The 17483-nt window shown below is 38.5% G+C and overlaps 1 pseudogene; it reads left to right on the plus strand.

Annotated features, from left to right (window-relative positions):
* The first annotated feature begins 1983 nt into the window (after positions 1-1983).
* Positions 1984-10039, plus strand: LOC126722543 (protein NRT1/ PTR FAMILY 5.4-like; annotated as a pseudogene).
* Positions 10040-17483: the final 7444 nt, after the last annotated feature.

Below are 17483 nucleotides of genomic sequence, written 5' to 3' on the forward strand. Positions count from 1 at the left end.
AAAAAAAAAAAAACACCTGGTGATAATTATATTACACTTTACACTTACATAGGTGGTAATGTTTTATTGGTTAAGAGGACCATTTCAGCAGTTTTATTGGTGGACCTAATAATTTCTCATTGTGTATTGTTAAATGATCGATTTTCTCAAAATATTAAACTATTGAGATATGATAAATTTAGTAATTTAACCACATATATCTAACACTACCCCTCACATGTGGGCTCAAACTTCATTTTAATAGGTGAGACCCAACATGTGAGATTTTAAATGGGAGGTAGAGTGGAGGAGACAATAATTGGACTTAGAATCTCATACTTTGATACCATGTTAAATTATCATCTAAAAATTATTGTGTTTTTAGATGTTTTGAGAAATTGTTCTTAAAAATAGTTTTTTAGTGTTTTTCCACTCGTATCTCTTTGACACTTGTTTTCTATTTCAATTTTGGCGAAAACACCATTTTAATCCCAATATTTTGGGATTACAGTCAATTTGGTCCCTATATCTTGAGAGCAATCAATTTGGTCCCCACTATTTTCAAGTCATAGTCAATTTAGTCTCCTGTTAGATGACTAATGGAATTTGTTTACGTGGCAAACAGAATGTAGATGTGGCACAAATTTAATTAAAATATAAATAGTTATCTTATGTGTCTTAAGTACCCCTTTCAAGTCAGCCCATCCACATAAGCTTCTTCCACTATTAGTCTGACACTTATCAACACCCTCACTTTTGGTCAGACCCAATTGAATTCTAAATCCTCAAATTGAAATTCCAAACCCCAACCCAACCCCATGTTGAAATCCATCTTCACAACCAATCTCTTCTCTCACTTAATCCTCACAAACGATTTGCACACATCATTTTTCAAAATCTTACTTAAATTTGTACACATAGATGTATAAAGTCAATCATACTTGCACGTGTTAGTTAATTAGTAATTATTTTCTAGTGTGCAAAAGCAAAAGCCATTTTAGTAACACAACTTTTCTATACAATGCTAAAGGCCTTGTAGTTGAATTGACACCTTCTTATGCACAAAGTGTTTGGGGGTCTAGGGGGGAAAAGGTTCGAATTGCAGGGTTAGCAGCATATTGTAATTATCTCTCTACAAAAAAAAAACTTTTTTTTATACAATTGTTGGTATGGGTTAGTTATGATTAATTAGGACAACATTACTTTTGTTGATTCTAACATTGACGTAACACTTATATTATGCATTAATCATAACTAATTATACTATTATGTCCCTATACTTATTGTAAATTTAAACAATTGAAACTTGTATTGCAATTATTTATTTATATTCCAAGATCATTACTACTACTACAATAAGAATAACAAAGCTCTAATCCCAAAGCTATAAGATAGAATATAGATCATCATAGATAGATTGAGATAGTTACCATTTTTTTTTTGTCATTATTCTATCCGAATCCATTCTTTAATAATTAAGACTAGGGATGGAATCAAAATTTTCACCAAGGGATCAAAGGTATAAATGTATACTAAATTTAAATTTACAGTAATATATTGATCAACTTGACATGCATGCGGCTTCCCTTTTATTTTTGTTTATATAGCACCCACAGTAGATGTGGCAAATGTGCCAAATGCCAAATATTTGGCACATTTGCCACACCAAACACAAAAAATACCTTCCATCAGATATGGTATATGTGCCAAAATTATACCATTTCTATCCGTACCGTTGCAAATTTGCAACGGTATGGACAGAAATGGTAAACCGAAATATTGTTTTTTATTCGGTTTTCTCTCTCCTTTCACTTCTGGTATTGATTTTTTCTCTCTTCCCACATTAGACCCAGCTCCTTCTCACATCAGACCCAGCTCCTCCCTCAACAGAGAAAGAACAAAATGACACACTCCACATCTTCAAACAATAAGCTTCAAGGCAAGGTGGCCATTATCACAAGCTGAAATTGGTGGTTATTGGGTTTAAAGTGGTGGGTTGTTTCAATGGTTGTTGGGTTCAGATTGGTGGTGGTTGTTTGGGTGTTGGCTGGGTTTCATGGTGGAGATCAGTTTTGGGTATGGGTCTTGGTGGAGATTGTGTTTGAGATTGGTTTTGGGTTTTAGTTGTCTCTCCCTCTTCAGTCGTTTGGGTTTCAGTTCCGATGGTAGTTGGTGTTTCAGTGGTGGAGCCGTGGCTTGAATCGGTTGGGGCTTGGGTTGAATCGGTTGTGGGTGATGGGTATTTTGGCTTGGGCTGAATTGGTGTTGAGATTGGTCGGTGTTCATGGGTATTTTGGCGCAAGCGGCATGGGTGAGGCCACTCCGATCATCGCCGTCGTCATCGCCGCTCCGATCTCGCCGATCTCTTTCTCTTTTTTGGTGGTTGTTTGTTTTAATTTTTGGTGTAGGGGCTGATATTGGTTGTAGTGTTTGTTTGAGTTTTCTTTTGGTAGCAGTGGCTGATATTGGTGGTTGGTGGTTGATCTGTGGGGGTGGCTGGTGGTTGTGGGTTGTGGCAGTTGATCTGCCGTGTGGGTTGTTGTCGCTGTTGTTGATGATAATGGGGGAGGGGATAATATATTATTTTAATGTGTAGTAAATAATATTTTAATGTATAGGATTGAATTATAAAAGATCTGATAAATGAGACGTTGTAAAATGATGTGGTAAAATAATAAAGTAGGCCTTTGGTGTGGGAAAATGGCATAATTTTTGCAACATCTGCTATGGATGCTCTAGTATATACAATTTTTTTTCTCTCTCTCTTTTATTGTTGTTGTCTTTACCCCATATCAAGTCCTAGTTAGTAATTAACTACGAAAAATTCCAAGTTGCAAAAACTTTATAATTTGGTGCAGGACTATATTGGTTTGGTGGCAGGGTTTGGAATAATGGCATCAATGTTGGGAGTGTCATTGGCAATATTTCTCTTGGGAATTAAGAGGTATAGGAAGCAGGGTCCCATTGGGAGTCCATTCACCAAGATGGTGCAGTTGTTTGTGGTGGCAGCACGCAAGTGTCGCTTGAATGATAAGCATAATGTTTTGGGTGTTTTTAATGGAGAGAATATAACTAAGGTCTATGTGAAGGCTCAACCAGCATTAGCTCAAACTTTGGCTCATACTAAACAATTCAGGTACATGCCAAGTTTAAATTAAGTGCAAAATTTTCATTGGTGATTTTGACCTATATTACTAGTAAGTTTGTTGTGGATCAGTGGCGTTTGATTTTTTATATATTGATAAGTTACACACATATTTAGCGGTTCTTGAACTTATGAACACATCAGTCATTTTATTATTATGGGAGGAAGAAATGCGAGTTGAATTTAATTAGTTCATCCGCCGTTTGATTATCTTTTGACTAGTGAAAGGATATATAGTTTCCTCCTCTAAGTGTGCGTTTGGCATGGATGAAATTTGGCAGTTTATTTTACTATTCAACTTATTTTTGTTACTATTCATGAGTCTCATTGTACTTTTTGGTACTATTTATAGGTCTCACTGTACTATTTCAGCTAACTTTTACCTTTATCTACAGTACCTTCTGCAAAAAATTTTAAGTTTCAACAAAATAAGTAAATCCAAATAGACCCTAACTCTCAATAGTAGGAATGTGGGACTAAATGTTTTACAAAATGGCACCATACCTGGTAATAGTTAGGGATGGCAATTTAAATCCGATCCGCGGATACCCGACCCGGTCCGACCCTAATGGGCCGGATTTTACCCGGTCCGATAAAGAATAGGGTCGAATATGGGTTTTTAAAAAAAAACCCGAAGTGGGTCCGGGTCGGGTTCGGGTTTTTAAATAAAAACCCGAACCCGACCCGAAACCCGACCCGTTTATGATCCGGTTATCCCAAAATTACAAAAAAACCCCCTTATATATATAGCTGTAATGAAAACCCTACTTCCCATTTTCCCTACCCCAGCCGCCTCTCATAAATCATAATCTGATCTAATTTTCATTTCATCCCCTTAGCCTCACGCCTCAGCCTCACATCTCCAGCTCACTATCTCATGCACTCAATCACTGTCTCAGCTCTCTCACTCACTGTCTCACACGGCCACAAGCAATCAAGCACAGGCAGTCTGTCGCCGATCTCACACTGTCGCCACACTATCACAAGCCTACAACTCTCTACTCTCTCAAGTCTCAACTACGTTCGGCCTCACTATCGCCGATCTCACTGTCGCACAGCCCTCTTCAGTCTTCCCCTCTCATCTTCCTCGCCCATGGCCTCACGGCCTCGCTCCACTTCGATCTCCATCTTTTTCTTTTTTTTTTTCTTTTTTTTTTTTTTCTGGGTTCAGTTCGTCTCAAATTCTCAATATGAGTTTGTGTTTGTGATTGTGATTTTGAAAGGGAAAATCATAGATCCAAAATTTGTGTTTAGGATTTCTGTGTTTATGTTTGTGATCGTGTTTGGATTTCTGTTTGTGTTTGTGATTTTGGGCCGGAAAATCGTAGATCGAAGTTTGTGTTTCTGATTTTGGGCTTGGCTGGGCATGAGGGACGGGGCCCGCGGGGCCCATGGAGGCTCGACGGGGCGGGTTTGGGGTAAAGAAAAAAACCCGTTTAATAAACGGGCCGGGTTCGGATTTCTGAGATAGACCCGCGGATCGGGTCCGGATATGAAAAAACCCGGCCCGAACCCGACCCGTTGCCAATCCTAGTAATAGTTACATACTTACATTAAATTCAAAGGTTATTAACAAAATAATATCTTTGATAAATTTATCTTATAAATAAGACAAAATAACAGTGAATGACTAATACGTGTTTTTACATACTTTACCTTATATATATATATATATATTTTATATACTTTACCCTTTGATCCAATTTGAAATCAAATAACAGTGAACGACTAATTCGTGTGTTTTACTAACTAATTATTTCCTATTATTCATTTTCTACAAGCTACTAATTAACTAGAATTTGAATTTACCTATTCCTTTGTACATAACAGTACCAGAACCAGTACTTTCTCTCCCATTATCTAATATGTTTGCTAAAATGTAGCTTTTATCCACCAAATTAGTCGGGTAAAGTAAACCATTTATTCGTCTTTTACAGTTTTATACTAAATAATTATTTTCCAATATTCATATACTACTAGCAGGGGCGTAGCTAGGATTTTTTACATGGGGGGGCCGATTTTTGACAACGATGATTATCATTGTTGTATGGACAGTCTATATTTTTAGGTTGATATGGACCTTCTTTGAGATAAGCTCATCGGATTCATTTTGTTTGTTGATAGGAAATTCACATATTTGTTTACGTGATCCTAGATCACGATCTATCTCTTCAGATTGAATTCTTGAACATTTAGAAGGGTGTTCATTAAGCATTGAAGTATCAACATTTATTTCTATAGCCACATTTGTTTTTACAGCCATAGGTGTCCTAAATTCTGAATTGCTAACATTTTTTTTTTTAAAGAATGCATCAATTGTTTTTCGTTTACTCATAATTCTTTAAACTTTAAGAATATGACTCAAAAATTAACCTGAAAAGAACTTAAAAAATAAACTCTTAATTAGAAATTTTTACTTAATTATATGGATGTTATTCGTACTTAAGAAAAAAAAACAAAATTTCCACTATAATTTAAACAGTCAACCTATCATCATTCCTATTTTTAATTATATGGATGTTATTCATACCTCCCCATGCCTTCAATCATATATTTCTCTAAAAATCTATGAACAATTAAAGTGCATGTAAATATTTAAGTAAGTGTATATAGTTGAGAAGAAGGAAAAAAAAAAAAAAAAAACACTAAAAAAAGAGATGAAGGTGTAGTGCTGAAGAAAGAAAAGAAAACTAAAAACTCACATTCTAAATGATTTATTTTAAGAAAGAAAGAAGAAAGAAAATAATGGTCAGGTTTTTTTTTTTGTTGAGATCGTGAGGACTAAGTTTGAAAGGAGGGCTAAGCTGAAGTTTTGTTTTGTTTGGGGGCTGCTGGTACTAGTGGAGTGGGCAGTGACATGTACACAGAAGACAAGAAGAAAAAAAAAAAAGAAGTGAAATAATATGTCTACAATATTTTCATAACATTTTTGTAACAAATCCTAAGTGGCAGGTTGTTACTAATTGTTATTGTTGGAGTAAAAAAGTAATCCTAGTATTAGGTTCAAATTTGAATCAATAACAACTAACCACTTATGATTTGTAAAAATATAATAAAAATTTTGTAGAGGTAGTACCTCTCTAAAAAGAATAGCAAAAGAAAGAGTTTTGATTTTGAGATTTAGAATGGGTGATAATATGTTATTTTGTTTGGTAGTGCCTTTGGGTATTTAAATATAAGGGGGCCATGCTTTGTTTTATTAGAAGATAAAAGAGGCCTACAATTGAAACTGGAGCATGCTGGGGCCTAGGAGTGAATTGAACAGAAATGGAAGGGGGGTCCAATTAAAATTTCTACATAGGCTGGTGGACATTTTTTTTTGTTTTTTGCAGGGGCCACGGCCCCCCCCCCCCCCCCCCCCCCCCAAGGGGCAACGTGGCTTAGCCCCTGACTACTAGCTACTTAGCAAAAGAAAAGAAAATACTTCTAGCTACTTAGCTAGAATATAATAAATCTATTATAGTATTTTGCATTATTAGAACCAGCAAGGTATCTCTCACTATTTAACATTCTTGTTAAAATGTAGCTTTCTTTTCTATCTTCTTTTTCGATGAAGCTATTAAATTGTGGCTTTCATCCACAAAAATTAGAATAAGTCTATTTATTTTTCTTTTCTTTTTCTTCTTTTTTTCCCATACTTAGCTAGAACAAGTCTATTTCTTTTTGTAATTTTTTTTTGATGAAAATTTCTTTTTGTAAATAAGATTACTAGAATTAGTAAGTATATCCCATTATTCTACATGCTTTTTTTTTTTTTTTTGATGAACAAAAAATGGGTAGAGGGGGCGATCTGAGTTGACGTCTTCTACCTGGGCATGACCATAGTGACACTCTACTTGCTGGACCTGCGCTTGCGGGAGTAGAAGATCCAGATGAGCCATAGTTGTGCACCCAGCCTCATTGAGGACGCTAGTGAGCATGAGCCGAGAGCATAGAATTATTTCCCAGACGCTTCTCATTGTGGGATTTGAATTTGGGACCGCCACCTCCCAAACCTTTAGGAGTGAGCCCATGACCACTAGACCAACCACCCTCGGTGGTTCGACATGCTTGTTAAAATGTAGCTTTCATCCACCCAAATTAATTAGGTTAACCATCTATCTTTCAAGCAATTTGAAGTAATAAAATTGACTCTTGCTTAATTTATGCGAATAACTGAAACTAATTTTTTTTTTTTGGTGGTAAAAAGGATACTTAAATTAAAAGCTAAATAGAAACAACGTCTCCAGGGCAAAACGTGTTAAGATTTATACCATTAAAATCCGAATTAAAAACTAGCTCTATGTCCACAAGCAGACTATCAAATAAAAGGAAATCTAAATTTCGCTGAGATCCCATCCTAGCAAGGCTATCAGCATATCTATTAGTTTCACGGAAGCAGTGCTTAATACGAATCTGGAGGAATTGGGATGCTAGGTGCTTGCAATCATCCACAAGAGGAGAGTTAGCTAAGTTGAAGTTGCTGGTATTAGTAAACATATGTTACATAACTACTATAGCTTTAGCATCAATTTCAACTTCCACAAGAAGGAAGTTTCTTGCAAGACAAATAGTAAGCCCATCCCGTAGGGCCAAAAGCTTGGCAAAAAAACTCGAGGCTCTCCCAACGTTTCTAGAAAACCCGATCACCCAATGTTTCTGAGGCGGATCCGTTGGTATTCAGTTCCATCCATCCAGCAGAAGGTCTCTCCCGTCTAATCAGCTTCTGTGTAATCCTAGACGGAGGCGAAACTATTTTCTTTTCATATCTAGCCATCCTTGCTTTGCTTGACATTTTTTTTTTGGGTGCATAAACGAGAATTTATTGAAGTTCATACTACCTACTAAAAGAGCAGTAACTTACAAGACAGACTAAACCCAACATACAAGACAAAACACTAATTTAAACACTAACAACAACAACACCTGGACTTCATGACACAATTAAAACAGAGTAGCTAAAGCTTTATTTGCAGAAAACTCCACGAGATGAGACAAAACCCATGAAATCCCAGAAGAGGCGTTGTAGCAAAAAGTTGGGGCATGTGTCATATAGAATTTCCTATAATAACCCATTTAAGGCCTTTTGTTAATAATTCTCGTCCTTTTAGAAGAGCTTTCCAGGAATGTGAGCCATTTTTAGAAGTAGTGGTAAGAAAATTGCTAGTCCAAAAATATCTTAGTAGTATCTATCCAAAGGAAGCCATGGATTGATTTTTTCTATTTGATATGAGATGCCTTACAAGTAAAAGAGTGGTTTGCATCAGGAAGTAGGCTAAGGGTGAGAGGATAGACTTAATAAGAGTAATTCTACCAGCTTGAGATATAAGCTTCGCTTGCCAGTTACGGATTTGATTATTAATTCTGTCCACAAGAGGGGGTGAAGAGACTGTTAGCTCTCCTGGTTGTTAGCAAGGGCATGCCCAAGTATTTTCTTAGATTAGTAACTATTGGCATTTGAAGGTGGGCAGCAATGTCTTGTTGTGTTTGAGGAAGGGTGTTCCAAGAGAAGAAAATTTTGGATTTTTCTTTACTACAAATCTGACCCGAGATGTTGCAGAAGTTTGTGAAATATTAAGAAGGGTGGTACATTCAGGGATGGTGGCATGAGAGGAGAAGATGATATCATCAGAAAAAAGAACACCATTAAAATTTATAGGTCTCCTGCAAACTTTGATAGGTTTAAGCTATTATGTGTGTAGTGATTGATCTAGTTGTAAGGATGATTTTAATTAGATTCTCAATTTTGCGCCACGTGTCCCATTTAATTCACTTGGTAGAAAAATTAAAAATTAGATAGAATACATGATGCAAAATTGAGAATCTAATTAAAATCTAGTATCATTACCCTTTTTGATGAATTTTAGTATTATTACTCGTGAAACTCTTTTTTTTTTTCTTCTTTTGATAATCACTCGTGCAACACTTCTGTTTCTGCACATCACTCAATACTCATAATGTGTGCCTATAAATATAGAATTTTTTTCTACTTCTCTCTTTTTCTTAACATAGTATCAAAGCATAGAACTTAGTAATGGACTTGCCTTATTCTTGATGTATGTGACTTAATTAGCTTATTCTTAAGCAGATTCTTAACTATTACTATCTGAAAAATGCAGGTTTTTGGACAAGGCAATGATCATTGACAACACTGATGCATCGAGCAAAACCAGAAATCCTTGGAGGCTATGCTCACTAAATCAAGTTCAAGAAGTAAAGCTTGTTCTCCGCCTCATCCCCATATGGTTTAGTTGTATAATGTTCACTGTAGTCCAAGCTTAACTTCACACCTACTACACCATTCAAGGTAGTACAATGATCCGATCAATAGGACGCTTACATATTCGCCCAGGATCACTTCAAGCCCTTGTAGGCATCACAGTCTTATTCGCCGTTCCATTCTATGATCAAATTTTTGTTCCAATAGCCAGAAAATTTACAGGACATCCATCAGGCATTACAGTGCTACAAAGAATAGGAGTTGGACTATTTCTATCCATACTCAACATGGTTGTGTCAGCTCTAGTAGAAGCCAAAAGGGTCAGCATTGCGAAAGAATATAACCTCATGGATAAAACTAAAGCAACAATTCCAATGACAGTTTGGTGGCTACTTCCACAATACATGATTTATGGTTTCTCTGATGCATTCGCAATTGTGGGACTCCAAGAATTGTTCTATGATCAAATGCCAGAAGCACTGCGAAGTATGGGAGCTGCAGCATATATTAGTATGGTTGGAGTTGGGAGCTTCATGAGCAATGCTATTGTGTCTATTGTGCATGAAATTAGGTCAAGGCATGGTGATAAATGGCTTGCTAACAATCTTAATCGTGCACACCTTGATTACTACTGGGTTCTAGCGGGGTTGAGTGCTTTGAATTTGTGTGCTTATGCATGCATTGCTATGCGCTTTGTCTACAAAAAGGTTGAGTAGGCTGAAAAAACCAACGAAGAAAAGTGGGTTATAACGAGCACCCATAATGGAGAATTTTAAGACTAGAGGGGCATGCTATATTAGTAGGTTAATTAACAAATAGAAATCGCCATCCCATTCTTAGTGGAATGAGTGGTTTTTATTATAAATTAGAATAAAAAACCAGATTACAAAGAGTAAAATAAAATGTATAGTAGGGATATGCTTTAGAGATAGCAACCAATGGTTTGCTAAGGAGCTGGGTTTTGAGAGTTTGGTAGTGCAAGGAGATTCAAAAATCATTATCAACTCAATCAATGGTGAAAATATGCTCTACTCTGAAGTATGGCATATAATACAAGACATTAAGTTACTTAGTTCTTCACTTAGAAATGTTTTCTTTCGCCATGTTAAAAGGCAAATTAATTGTGTGGCTTATAGGCTCGCAAGTTGTAATTCTTTTCATGTTTGGATGGAGTCTGTTTCTTTTGACATTCTTGATGTTTACAACTTTGATCTTAGTCTGATTGATTAATAATATGCCCTATCCCTAGGGCTTTTCCTCAAATAAAAAAGAAAAAAAGAAAAAGAAAAGAAAAGAAGATAAACCAGTAAATATGTATGTGTTTGAATGCTTATATAATGTGAAAAAAAATTGAAGATCTTTGAAAGAATATTTTCCTTTACTGTTTAATGTATATCAGTAAATACTAAATATGTTTTTGTGTGCATCTTTAGTTACTTAGTTGACTACGGAATTTGAACTAAATAGTTGGGCTCTTTGATAGTCATAGGGAAATTTTTCATTCTTTCTTAATTTTTTTTTCCAGAAACATTAGGGAGAATGGATGAAGTGGACTATTAATACAGTAGCATCAAACAAAAATAAAAAATAATATAAGTAGAGCTTCAGACCATTTCGTAATGTCTTTATTTGATAATTATTTCGGTTATCAAATGGAATCTGATAAAACCCCAGATGCTCAGCTCCATGGTTAGGTACACATTATTTGTGGCACTTCAGTCACTCATAGGATTTATGACATGTCTAATTGACCACTATTACATCAATCTGGTTCATTTTCTAATTGTTTAGGTTCACTGCTTTCTGCAATGATAAGCTATTTCTCCACCTCGTCCTCCCTTTTAGACCTTTGTTAAGAGCATTTTTGGGCAACAAATTAAAAAAGCCTAAGGCCCATATATCAGTAATTCAAGCCTACAACTTGTAAATGTGGACTATGTATTTGACAAAATCAATATATGAACTTGGCTTAATTTGGGCCCATGCAATAATCCAAAAAAAAAACTGTCATTAATATAGCCCACAAAGATGATGAAACCAGCCAACAAAAATTAGACAGTTACGCCCCACCAAAAATCTAGCATTGGCTCACCAAGAGCATACAGCTGGGCCCAAGCCCATGAATGGAAGAGGAGGCCAACAGTAGATAAAAAAAAAAAAAAAAAATGGCAGAGTATCATTATGTAAATACCCCAGCATAATATTTTCTTTTTTCTGATTCCCCCCCCCCCCCCCAAAAAAAAAACAAATCACCCCCCTTTTTTTGACTAGATTGCAATTCCCTTGACCTCTAAAGTTCCAAAATGGCAACTAAAATTGAATAATATGTATTGGGAAAGAAATTAGGATCCTTTCTTTTGAAATTGATTCATTTCATAATTCAGATTAAATATTATAAATAGAAAAAATATATCTAGTTAATGTCACATCATTTGAAATTTTAAATACTGGGCAGTTAGCATTATGTACAATGTTAGATTATAGAAAATAAAATCTTAATTATGAAATAAATTATTTCAGTGCCTAGGCATGTCATTAGTCCAAGTCCTTTATCTTTGCACCTAACTTTCATAGAGAGCTAGCTCTTTAACTTTAGAAATGATAGATAATGGCCTTGAGGATACCAAGAAGCTCTTCATCCCTTGAAAACAGTCCAAAGGTGGATGGAATGCTGCCATTTTCATCATCTGTAAGCAAAGACAATCAATTTAATTCCTCCTCTTAATTAAGTAGCTACTCTCAAAACTTCAACTTATGCTTAAAACTTGGTTATTGATTCTTTTTACTTCGTTTTGCAGTTGTTGAAGTGGCAGAGCGATTCACATTCTGTGGCTTGGCTAGTAACTTCATCATGTACCTCACAGATGAACTCCAAGAGCTCACCTCCGCAGCAGCTAAAGAATGTCAACACTTGGGTAGTTTTTTTTGGGAAAATTGGTTGATTGAGTTTAATTATTTTTAATTTTACTATTATTTATTTTTGTTGTTGGGCTAATTTATTTGAGCATGTATACTTTGTTCTAGATTTTAGACATATAAATATTTTTTAGGCCTTTAAAAGGAGGAAAATGCTAGAGTTACAATTTTTTTTTTTTTACAAATTGTTAATGTGGTCAGTGGTTATTGGTAGCTAAAAAAGTGGTGGGCCTAAATACAAATCAATAAGAATTTACTATCTCAACAATTTGTAAAAATGTTATAAAATTTTTTGTAACTATAGCATTATTCTTAAAAGAATCAATGATATTATTAAGGGGGCAAAGTGTAATTTTATAGAACAAAATTGTTAAAATTAGTACCTATATATATACTAGTAATTTTTTTTTTAAATAATTAGGGGGACAATGTCCAAGACTACCTCCCTCCATGAGTGGAACAGTAATTGCTCATTTTTTTCAAGAATATTCATGCATAGCCAATTAAATTCAATAGAATGATGCTCTTTCTTTACTCTAGGGATGCTCCTTGGATAATTAGATGCTAATTAAGATAAGTGATTCTAAACCAATTTTTTGTTCTACTACAATATACAAATGTACATATCACTAGGCCTTTTGCTAACAAATTTAGTTTTGTGTTTTTAAAATTATTGTTTTTAGGTGTTGTGGGGCCCAACAGTCTATGGGCCCGGCTCGCTCGCTTATGGGGAGTCCACAGGTCACCAAACTAAAGGAGGCCAGGGCCCAAGCCCAAAAATAGAGAGCCCGGTGTGGTTCAAAGGTACGTCCGAGGACCGCTCAGTCCTCGGAAAGCCCAGAACCCCATTGACAAGAATGGGATACAGGCAGACTTGAAAGATCAGAAAATATCTCATGGAAATAGTCTTTAAATATCCTTCATTGACATGACCTCGCCCCAGACAGAGCCGGATTTTTAGGCTTTATGGACCATCTCCCACAATTCAGGGATTAGACTGATGGGACAGATATCTGCCCTGGAAAGATCGACCCTACACGTGGACGAAGGACGACGAACGTAGGCTAGTATAAAAGAAAATGTTATGTGACCAAGAAGAAGACTCTCCAATGGAGCTCCTGAAAAAGAACTTGATGAAAAAGAATGTCTGAAGAATATACGCCGGACATCACCTAAAAGATCCGCCGACGGGCAATCGAGGACAACACCACTGCTCCTCGGACGGTATCCGAGGAGCCGGATCCTCCTCAATGCAAGATCGAAGGGCCTGAATATCCAGCCCAAAGCTTTATCTCATGTTGGTTCATCTAAAGTCCGGCCCAAAACGCCATCCTGTGATCCAACGCTGGCTTTTTAACCCCACTCTCTACAAATATTATTGTGAGGGACTTTCCGTGTATGAGCCCAACATCGTCGCTGGGCTGTTACAGATTTTGTGTCCCTACAATTGGCGCCGTCTGTGGGAAAGGCTTGTGCGTTGGCACGGGTGGTGCATGAGTCAGCTCTCCAATAGCCGGAGATTCACGAGTTTTTCCCATCTCCGGCGACGTACAGTTACTGCTCCGCCATAAGCCTCCGCTGGGGGCTACGCCTTACACTGCCAACGGAGCGGACAGCTCTAGGGGCTTGCGGCCTCGAACCTGCTCCTCCCTCCCTGGCCTAGGGGCTGACCTTCGAAAGATAAATCAATATAGAGAAAAGACGCCAAAGAAGACATCTTAAAAGTAATGGACAGAACCAAGGCCTTGCATGGTCCTCGGACCCAAGCCTGTGGGGAAACCAAGTACAAAGATGAAGACATCCTAAAAGTAATGGACAGAACCAAGGCCTTGCATGGTCCTCGGACCCAAGCCTGTGGGGAAACCAAGTACAAAGAAGACATCTTAAAAGTAATGGACAGAACCAAGGCCTTGCATGGTCCTCGGACCCAAGCCTGTGGGGAAACCAAGTACAAAGATGAAGACATCCTAAAAGTAATGGACAGAACCAAGGCCTTGCATGGTCCTCGGACCCAAGCCTGTGGGGAAACCAAGTACAAAGATGAAGACATCCTAAAAGTAATGGACAGAACCAAGGCCTTGCATGGTCCTCGGACCCAAGCCTGTGGGGAAACCAAGTACAAAGAAGACATCTTAAAAGTAATGGACAGAACCAAGGCCTTGCATGGTCCTCGGACCCAAGCCTGTGGGGAAACCAAGTACAAAGATGAAGACATCTTAAAAGTAATGGACAGAACCAAGGCCTTGCATGGTCCTCGGACCCAAGCCTGTGGGGAAACCAAGTACAAAGATGAAGACATCCTAAAAGTAATGGACAGAACCAAGGCCTTGCATGGTCCTCGGACCCAAGCCTGTGGGGAAACCAAGTACAAAGAAGACATCTTAAAAGTAATGGACAGAACCAAGGCCTTGCATGGTCCTCGGACCCAAGCCTGTGGGGAAACCAAGTACAAAGATGAAGACATCTTAAAAGTAATGGACAGAACCAAGGCATTGCATGGTCCTCGGACCCAAGCCTGTGGGGAAACCAAGTACAAAGAAGACATCTTAAAAGTAATGGACAGAACCAAGGCCTTGCATGGTCCTCGGACCCAAGCCTGTGGGGAAACCAAGTACAAAGATGAAGACATCCTAAAAGTAATGGACAGAACCAAGGCCTTGCATGGTCCTCGGACCCAAGCCTGTGGGGAAACCAAGTACAAAGAAGACATCTTAAAAGTAATGGACAGAACCAAGGTCTTGCATGGTCCTCGGACCCAAGCCTGTGGGGAAACCAAGTACAAAGATGAAGACATCCTAAAAGTAATGGACAGAACCAAGGCCTTGCATGGTCCTCGGACCCAAGCCTGTGGGGAAACCAAGTACAAAGAAGACATCTTAAAAGTAATGGACAGAACCAAGGCCTTGCATGGTCCTCGGACCTAAGCCTGTGGGGAAACCAAGTACAAAGATGAAGACATCTTAAAAGTAATGGACAGAACTAAGGCCTTGCATGGTCCTCGGACCCAAGCCTGTGGGGAAACCAAGTACAAAGATGAAGACATCTTAAAAGTAATGGACAGAACCAAGGCCTTGCATGGTCCTCGGACCCAAGCCTGTGGGGAAACCAAGTACAAAGATGAAGACATCTTAAAAGTAATGGACAGAACCAAGGCCTTGGATGGTCCTCGGACCCAAGCCTGTGGGGAAACCAAGTACAAAGATGAAGACATCTTAAAAGTAATGGACAGAACCAAGGCCTTGCATGGTCCTCGGACCCAAGCCTATGGGGAAACCAAGTACAATGAAGAAATCACTGGAACCCCCTATATCCCAGTCGATTGCTCAGATGGATTGCTTAGAAATCATCAGCCTTGGACGATATTCACGCGCTTATCACAGAATATCCAACTGATATCTCGGTTAGTTTTCTTAAGTTTCATTTATTATGAATTATCGACGTAATGCCTGGTAGTGTTGATAAATTGGAGTTAGTTGAGTTATGCTTCAAGCCATTCGGCTCTAGATACTCTCGAAGAAACACACACATAGGGCACACCCATTCAAGAAACAGTGTTGTCAAAGAAACGGTACTCAAAACAAGTAAAGAAATTTCCATTATTATCATGAAGAAGAGATAGTACAGCGTACAATGAAGAGCTGGAATCAGCCTACGTCGAAGCCTACTACATAAGCAAGAAAAAGAAAAATACAAGAAAGCTGGAGAAAGCCGAGGAAGTATGTCGGAGGAAAGGTTGGCTACAGCCCCGAGACCTTATTCTTCCCCCGCACACTTACCTGCCCATAACTCAGGCAGCCAAAGAGACCCAACTTGAACCTGACACCGTTGAAGAAAAGGTGTAGGGAGTTGGAGGTGGTGGGGCTGTCTCTAAATATACGCCTACCGCAAAGCAGAGGTGCTGATGGGGGAAAACCCTTCTTCTACCGCACCAAAACTCTGGCATGGACAGAACCTGCTTCGGATTTTGACTAAAAGAGGGGAAGATTCCTTTCCCTCTCGGTGGAGATGGAGTACTCTCCTGAATTTGTGCTTCCTGCGCCCATACCTTACTGTTATGAGCCACATGAAGACACGGCGCTTCTGCGGCGGAGGAAGTTCTTTATTCCCAACCCTCGCTTTCAACATGTTAGGCCAAGAAAGGAGAGCTCCGGATATGGGAAGCGTGATGGGAGAGAAAACTGAAAGAAGGGGTATATATATATAAAGCAACCCTTTCTCCCTCCTATTTATTTGAAAAGACAAGATGATGGCAGTCAACTCATGCGGCGTCCCAAGGAGCACTACAGACAAAGTGGTCTTGGCTCAACTTCCAACGTCAACTGTAGCCAAGAGACTCAGAGAGCCTCGTAAAGGCGCGCCTCGATCCGTGGGGCGTCAGAGAAATACTGCATGGCCAGAGGTTGCAGAAATATCTCTTATCCGCGGATTCATTTAAATTCACGGCCCAGGCCCGCTTTGCGTAAAGGCCCAGGGACACCCTGTTTGGCACCCCGGGAAATGCTCAATAGAAGGGAAAACTAAGTATTGATGCAGACATTAGTCTTGGACGGAACCTAAAGCTTGCATGGTCCTCGGACTCAAGTTAAAAGGGAAAACCAAATACTGATGCAGACATTGGTCTTGGACAGAACCTAAGGCTTGCATGGTCCTCGGACTCAAGTTAAAAGGGAAAACCAAGTACTGATGCAGACATTGGTCTTGGACAGAACCTAAGGCTTGCATGGTCCTCGGACTCAAGCTAAAAGGGAAAACCAAGTACTGATGCAGACATTGGTCTTGGACAGAACCTGAGGCTTGCATGGTCCTCGGACTCAAGTTAAAAGGGAAAACCAAGTACTGACACAGACATTAGTCTTGGACAGAACCTGAGGCTTGCAGGGTCCTCGGACTCAAGCTAGAAGGGAAAACCAAGTACCGACAAAGACACAAGTCTCGGACTCAAGCCTGAGGGAAGAATCAAGTACATAAGATAAAACGTATAAGTCCTGAACAAAGCCCAGGTTTTGCAAAGTCCTCGGACTCAGGCTTCTTGGGAAATCAACTGCCCTAATGAAGGAATTTATCGGCTTAAATTCTGGAAAGGGTTAAGTCTCACGTATCATGAAAGTGGCAGGACAACCTACTGATAGTCAACCTAAAGAGGCCATTCATCCGGTGGGTAACACGTCCTCGGATAGCTACTTCTTACATCTTATCGAAGCATTTCATACCCATCACGGCTAATTTTAAGATAAGTCTCATTCC

This window comes from Quercus robur, chromosome 4 (assembly GCF_932294415.1).
Source record: "Quercus robur chromosome 4, dhQueRobu3.1, whole genome shotgun sequence".
Classification (NCBI taxonomy): Eukaryota; Viridiplantae; Streptophyta; class Magnoliopsida; order Fagales; family Fagaceae; genus Quercus; species Quercus robur.